We start from the raw sequence: 8161 nt of genomic DNA, 5'->3' as shown, positions 1-8161 counted from the left end.
GGACCGCTAGCAAACGGGCCAAACGAGCTGGTTCAAACGGGCCGGTCCCTAACGGTCCTAAAAGCTCACTGTGGGTCGGTCCTCCCCAAATAGACCGCGAGCCTGGGACCGTTTAACCCGGGACCGACAGGTGGGCATGGGCCGGTTCAACCAGGCCAAACGACTATTTTTCAAAAAAAAAAAAAATTTAAAAAAGGCCAACGGTTAGAAGTTTAAAAACTAGCCGTTGGCCTGCAATTTTAGCCATTTGACTTTTTCAAAAAATAGCCATTTGGCCCTCAAACTTTTTATAATTACACTTTTTCTCTATTTTCAACTATAAATACCCCTCATCTTTCATTTTTACTCACAAATTTATCAATCTCTCTCTAATTTTCTTCTATAATTGCTTACTTTATTATTGCAATTTTGTGAAAACTTGTGAAGTTGGTGAATTGAAGTATTCAAGTCTTCAAGGATATACAATTTTCAAGAAGTTGTTCGTCAATTCGGTAAACTCGTTCTAACTTTTAAGTTTTAATATTATAATTTTGTTTGTTTTAGTTTGTATAATTATAATTAATATGGCCTTTTTCTTTGAAAAAAATATTTGGTGGGAAGGGAAAATCTAAAATTGTTGAATCTAGTCGCCAAGCTACTACTCCTCCCCCAGCTCCCCGACCCAGACATGTTACCCGTCCTCCTCCACCTGTTATTCTTGATAGTGATAACCCTTATTTTCAATTTTCTGATAGTCAATTTTGCCATGATGTTGCACCAGGTCAACAATTAAATGACGGAGTTATGAATGCTTTTTATCCTAATCAAACTATCTTTGAAAATGATGAGGAAAATGATGATTTAGATGAAACGCAACCGGATTTAGATGATACACCTACTAGTCCTGTTAATAACCCAACTGATAATAATTCAAATGATGTCCCTCCTGACCCTCCTATAGTAATCCCTACTTTTAATAGACAACCTTCTAAACGGGCCGAAACATCTCTTGTTTGGCACTTTTTTTACTCAACTAAGAGAACAAAATAAAGCTAAGTGTAAAACTTGTGGGTCTTTGATGACTCATAAATATACTGGAGACCTTAGCGGTACGGGTACTTTGACTAGACATATAAAGAAACACCCTAGAGATAAAGCTAGATATTTACAAATGAAAGCTGCTCAAGAGGGGAGAGGTGTAGATATTGAGGTTAACCCTAGTACAGGGTCAAATCTAGTTCAACCGAGAACTAACACTGTTACCGGTGGCATTTTATATTATGATCCAAATAAAGATCGTGAAGAATTGGCAAAAATGGTTACTATTATGTGCTTACCCTATAGTTTTCCTTCTAATCCTCACTTTGTGCATTATATTAGAAGAGTTTTTAATCCTACTTATAAAGGATGGCCTCGCGCAACTGTAACGAGCGATGTTTATAAATATAAATATGAATATGAACAATATTTGCGCTATTTATATACTCATATAGATTATAGCATTGCTATTACTACTGATATTGGTAGAAGTGGTAGTGACTGTGATTATCTAACTGTTACAAGTCATTGGATTGATGAGGACTGGATAATGCAAAAGCGCATTATTGCTTATAGAATAATTAATTCACGCCATACAGGTAAGTTTATTGCTAACACAGTTGCAGATATTTGTAGATATTTTTGCATTAGAGAAAAAATAATGTCAGTTTCAATAGATAATGCTTCTAGTAACACTAATGCTATAGGCTTGCTTACAACTACACTAAATCCTGCATTTAGTAATATTTTCCATGTTAGATATATTTGTCATATTTACCATTTAATCGTCGGTGATGGTATAAAAATTTTAATTATGGAAATTGAAAAGGTTAAAATGGCTCTTAATTGGCTTTTTTATTCAAACCGTTTAGAGAATATTTTAAAAAAAGTGATGAATTTGGCTTTAGAGAAAGAAAGGTTCCTAAACCTTGTCCGATTAGATGGAATTACATGTATGAAAGTTTAGTTGTTGCATATGAATATAGAAACCCAATAAACGCAACGTTTAATGCTCGTGTTGGTGGTGATGATGATGATGATGATGATGATGAGCACCTTACAAATCAGGATTGGACTAATGTTAAAATGCTTGTAGACTTTTTAGAACAAATTCATATTGCTACAAATGAATTATCTCGGCAATATTATCCTACTATTTCTAACTGTTTAGTTTATATTGCAGCACTTGCAGATTTGTTTACTCAATTTTCAGAGGGTGGGGTAATTTATCAACTTGCTATTAATTCTATTAAAGATAAGTTTAAAAAATATTTTTTCCCTATCCCCCTAGTTTTGGTGTTGTTGCCATGTTAAATCCTACCATGAAATGAGGAGGTCCTCACTTTTGATACACAAAAATTTATAAGGCTTTATCACTTTCAGATGAGGAATTTGCTACACTTGGAGATGCAAAAGCCTCAATTAAAATAAATGCTCAAACAATTTATAATGCTTATCAACTTGCCTTAGTTCATGATAGACCAAATGTTCCAGCTCCTACTTCGTCTAGTTCGCAATCATCTAAAAGAACTGCGGGCCTAAAAGCACATAGTTCTTGGACGGAGTTCAGGAGTTCTCAAGGTGATAATATTGGTGATAGTTCACAACTAAATGAGCTTCAAGTTTATTTGTCGCAGGGACTTGAATCAGAGAATCCTGGCGGCTCCTTTGATGTCTTGGAATGGTGGAAGGACAAACAAAAACACTATCCGGTTCTTTCAAGGATGACTCGAGATATTTTAAGTGTTCAAGCTTCAACAGTGGCATCAGAGAGCGCTTTTAGTCAAGCGAGACTTCAAATCGGTGATCATAGAGCGTCTACGAGGGAGAGCTTGGAAAAATCAGTACTCTTCAGAGATTGGATCCGTTCGGAAAGAAAAACTTTTGGACTTGCAGAATCACAATCGGAGATAGATGAAGCTTATGAAGAAATGCTAGCGGAACTTGCGCAGGATGCTGCTTCGCCCGGAAGCGGTGATGAACAAGCTTCTTTTCCGCCACCACCAACGAAAATTCCTCCGGACCTTAAAGGATTTATGAAATTTGTTAGAGATAATACATAGACTAATATGTAACTTGTATTTTGGCAGATCTTCCTTAGCTTTTTTTCCTTTTAATGGTGGTATTGGTACCTTGTTGTGCTCATTCTATTGGGGGGAGGAAGACTAAGAAAGATATTGCCATTTTGTTAATGTCGTAATAATAAAAATTATAAGACATTCCCTTGAATATTTCTTTTCAATTTATTTTGTGTTTAAATTTTATATATATATAAGGCAATATATACAGAGGCGGATCCAGGATTCCAAGGAGATGGGTGCACAACTACAAAGAAATGAATCTAGAATTTATATTTGACGGGTTTAACCTGTAATTTTTTACCATGAATTCATTACCATTTTGAAATTATAGATTAAAATTAATTTTTTTTCTCGTAATTTTAGTGAATTGTAACATATATCTATATTCCGTATCAAAAATATTGGGATCATTGTACCATGCTACATCATCCACTGCTATTAATTTTAATTATATAAATTTTTGTGATGACAAAAAGAAAATAAAGGATTTCAATGTGTTAGATTTGGAAATTTTGAATGAATAAATCAAACAAAAAAAAAAGGAGAAGAAAAAACTTAATTAAAACACAAGAAGGGACACTAGATATGCCAACAAACTGAGAATTGAACATCTAACATAAGAAGGTGCACTGAATATTTATTGCACTATAGAACTCTTTGAGCTTGGGTGCACACATATATATTTAAGCATATTTAAAAAAAATATATAAAATAAATATATATGGTATAGAGGTAGGAGCATGGGTGCATGTGCACATGGGGCATGGGACACATGCACCCATGCTCCTCCCTCTATACCATATAGCCCGGAACATTTAGGCCCGTTTAGGCCCATGGGCATGGCTCATTTAGTCCGGGGCCATGTGGGCTTAGACCCATAGTGGGTCGGTTCCACCCGTCAGGCCCGTTTGGCCCGGGACTGTTTGGCTTGGGACCGCCAAAGACTGGCCCGCCAAAATCCGGTACCGTTAAGCCCGGCCTGTTTAGCCCATTTAGGCTCGGGCCCGGCCCAGAATACAGCCTTAGCACTTAATGAACTCTGAATCTTAATTATTCAGATCTCACACATTAAGTGTGTTTGTTTTTAAGGTGATCTGAATCTTAACCATTTAGATCTTAATCATTAAGTGTATTTATTTTTTTACATACTTTACAACCACTTAAGCCTCATTTATTTTTTTTAAGATTAAGACTGTCACACCTCTTTTTTCCTACACCCGAAGGGCATAAGGGAGTTTTTCCAATTAAAGGACAATCGAAACGGGATTATTTATATTAAGAAATTCAGAATCGCCACTTGGGATATTTATGGTGTCCCAAGTCACCGGTTCAAATCCCGAATCGAGGAAAAGGTTGACTCTGTTTTACAGTCTGCGGATCAGAAATTTGGGTAAGGAATTCTGTTAATCCGGGAGAAGGTGTTAGGCATTCTCGAGTTTCGTGGTTCTAGCACGGTCTCTCAACTATTATTATTGGCCTAATTATCTGATTTTAAAACACTATCAAACCTATGTGCATTTTCAACTATTAAACCGCTTTTAAATCACTTGATTTATTCGTAATTAAAGAATTGAGTTACGCGTACATATACTCTTTTCCTTTGGCGCGTCAAAAATTATGTCACGCGAACGTGTCCACAATTAATAACACTTTGTTTATTTATTTAAGAAAATTTGATTGAGGTTGCGCAAACGCATCCCTCGAGTCTTTTTTAGAGTTAAATTCGCAATTATGTTACGCGAACGTATACATAATCATAATACTAATCTAAATCGAGCCTAAAGCAAACTACGAAAATTATTAATTATTTTTCTAAAGCTAATTTAAGATTATTATGAAGGCCATGTTATGGAAATTAATATAGAAAAGAGATAGATTATTTACAGAAAGATGAAACTAGCTTGTGAATTTTTATTAGCTCTTGGCCAATCAGACTTGAATTATCTAAATCCAAACGGCCAAAAATCTTTATTGCTTCAAACCAAAATATGAGGTTCGGTTGCTAAACAATTTTTAAACAAAAGGCTCAAGTATGGAAATAAATCATCTATTAATTGAATGCATAAAAAAAAAGATGGATCAATCATGCCAAACAAACAACAGAGAAAGAAACTTCACAATTGCGTACATTTACTCTAATTTGTGTTATACGTAATGTGTAATGCTGAAAGAGAATCTTTACTCCATCACTTGAGTGCACTAACACTTCAATGTGATATTTCAAGATACTATAGCCAAAAGCAAAAGCAAAAGTAAAAGCAAAAGCAAAAAGCAAAAGCAAAAAACAAAAAGACCGCTTTTAATATTTCGGAAAAAATTTAAAGTTATTTAAAACACATCGTAAATCACGCTACATAAATGTACTCGCGGTTCAAAATACGTTCTATTTAACCTTGTTTTAATTAGAACCGAGTCACATGAAATGCACCCCCAGATTTATATAAATCAAGCATCACAACTACGTCACGGGAACCATACCCATAGCTATGATTGTTTATTTAATCGCGCCTAAAGCAAGCTACGATGTTCATGAATTGTTTCTTAAACTATTTTGAGATTATTGTAAAGATAAAGAGTTATGGATAAAAATATTGTGAATCATCTGCAGTGTCGTGCAATAGCAGAACTCAAACGAGGAAACGATTACAACGAATTGAAGAATAACCTCTTACTCTGTGCCGGTTGCTTTTATAAATTGTCACTACTCATAAAGAACTAATCAAAAAATGAAAGATTATTATAAAAATAAGTGCATGAAATGTTGCATTTCATTAAGAAAAACAAACAAACAAGTAGTTCTGCATTTTCTTACTTCAGTATCATTTGGAGAACCAAATTAACTTTGCCAATATAACAAAAAAAACTTTAAAATATTGGGGTTGTAGGCTTGTAGCACAACGTAAAAGACTTTTATTTTTATAAAAAAGAATTAGTTCCCCAAAATCAACATGAATGTCCAATGTATTATTATAAGTGCTACAATGGGATAATGGATTACTGCTCTTTTATAACTAAATTATCGTACAATACATACACTCTAACAAAATCTAATCAATGATAACTTTTTAGATGTTTTACCATTTCACTGAAAGGATCGCTAGAAACATAAAATACTAGGAATTCATTTAATGGAAATCTGGAACCTAATCTATAAATAAAAAAATCTTTAAGGTAAAATAAAATAAGCAAAGCACAGTAGCTTTGTTCTTCAAGAGGAGCGAGAGCACAAGTAATGCAAGCAGAGAGTAGAATCGTACCAATAATCACCATTCACCAAATGAAAGATTGGTTAATCAGTGTATGTACAAACAACAGGCTATAAATAATTCATTTCCTCATTTCATAAACTCAAGCAACAACTGATTTAGTATGGAACATACCTGAAACGAATAAAAATTGAAAGCCAAAGCAGAGGCTGAAAAAGACGAAAATAATGCCGGAACTCAGCTACTGGACACAGCGTAATCGGCCAGTTCCCAATCTCAGCTTTCACAGCTTCACCATCCAGAAGAAAACAAAGATATAAACCTTAAATTTCCAGCAATTAATTCTTCTCAAAATCCGGTCCGAAATCCTTATTTCTTTCGGCTTTTTCAGAGATTTTTTTTTCATTATTTATTTCCAAATCTACTTTTGGAACTTTTCAATTGCAGAATCCCTCCTTCGCTGTCTCGTGTGTGTATTTCAAAATGGGAGTGAAGGGAGAGAGCTTAAAGGAGGGGAAGGTCTCGATGGGTGTTCAAAATGGAGAAGAAGGAGCTAAAGCTGATGGGTGTTGGTTTTCTTTGTGGTGGGGTGTGTGAGGAAGATGAAAATGGGGGGGGGGGGTTGTGTTCTCTCCGAATGTCCTCCTTCTGTGATTTTTAGTTCCTTTAAATGGGCATTTAATTAGTGCATTTCTCACTACAACTTATCTTCTCCATATTTTAAACCCAAATCAAATAAGAAAAACTCAAAATATTTTGGTCCCCTCCTTTTTCCCCGAAAATCCTCCTTATCTCTCAAAGTGTTGTTCCCCACTTTCTTTTTTTCTATTCTTTTTTTCCCCATATCTATATCGTGTGTGTATATATCTTGCACAAAAAGCAAAAGATAGGAAGAGTTGTGTGAACCACATGTGCTTGTACTATTGTCCATTCATGTGCACTGTATTTTTAATTAAATATGTATGTTTAGAATGTGTGGACCCCTCTAGATTGTTGTTGGAATATTTTCACAAACACACGAAGATAACTTGGAAAGGAACACTTTGAAATTTCATTTCCTAGCATTTCTGCTTTGTGCTTCGTTACTCTTTTTTCAATTTTCATTGTTTTTCTTATTTTATTTCGTCTCTTTTTTTATTTTATTTATTTTTTGGTTAAAGATAGACCAACATACTAATTATTTAAATAGTAATAAATAATTAAAAATAAAAATAGAATAGCCATAAAGAATTTTAAAAACTACTCAATACTTATTAAAGGCTTTCAATTTTAAACTAAACTAAGTGTATATATATATTTGAAATCCTTCTTTTAATCTTTTTGGAAATTAAAATGCAAAGACTATTTTTATATTTTTCAATTTTATGAAAAGTAAGAAAACATTAAAAGCTTGATATTAAAACCCAATTAGCTAAAATAATATTAATTAACTTTAAATAATAATTATCATAAATAATTAAACACTAAATTAAAAGAAAAATCACACAATTTGACTAAAAATACAAAAATATGTTATTTTTTTTTATCAATTTTCATTTTTGTAAAATAACAATTTACTTAATTAATCTAAAAATGTAAAACTAAATTGTAAATGCAGATGCTATATTTTTGTATTTTTAATGCATTAATAAAATTAAATATGCACAAAATATGCAAACACTCAAGCAAATTGCACAATAATTCCTAATAAAAAAAAATCTAATTTTGGAAATTCTTTTTGGAGTAATTCATGTGAGGCAAAAATCACGTGCTCACAGTTGCTCCTCTTTGTCCAGAAACACGAAGAGTTTTCGTGCAAAGATAAAGTGAGCGGATACGAGCGATTTTTGCATGTTTGAATACTCTGTGGGAAGCATT

The 8161-nt window shown here is 33.5% G+C and overlaps 1 long non-coding RNA gene across 1 annotated transcript; it reads right to left on the bottom strand.

The window, feature by feature from the left end:
* Positions 1-2470: 2470 nt before the first annotated feature.
* LOC142181281 (uncharacterized) lies at positions 2471-7116 on the bottom strand. Its single transcript, XR_012709954.1, has 2 exons — positions 6479-7116; positions 2471-3041 (listed from the first exon to the last, which is right to left on the bottom strand). It is a non-coding gene; the product is annotated as an uncharacterized LOC142181281 (long non-coding RNA).
* Positions 7117-8161: the final 1045 nt, after the last annotated feature.

This window comes from Nicotiana tabacum, chromosome 5 (assembly GCF_000715075.1).
Source record: "Nicotiana tabacum cultivar K326 chromosome 5, ASM71507v2, whole genome shotgun sequence".
Taxonomy (NCBI): Eukaryota; Viridiplantae; Streptophyta; class Magnoliopsida; order Solanales; family Solanaceae; genus Nicotiana; species Nicotiana tabacum.
Note: the sequence above shows the minus strand (reverse complement) of the source record. Positions and strands in the feature narration are given on the sequence as shown.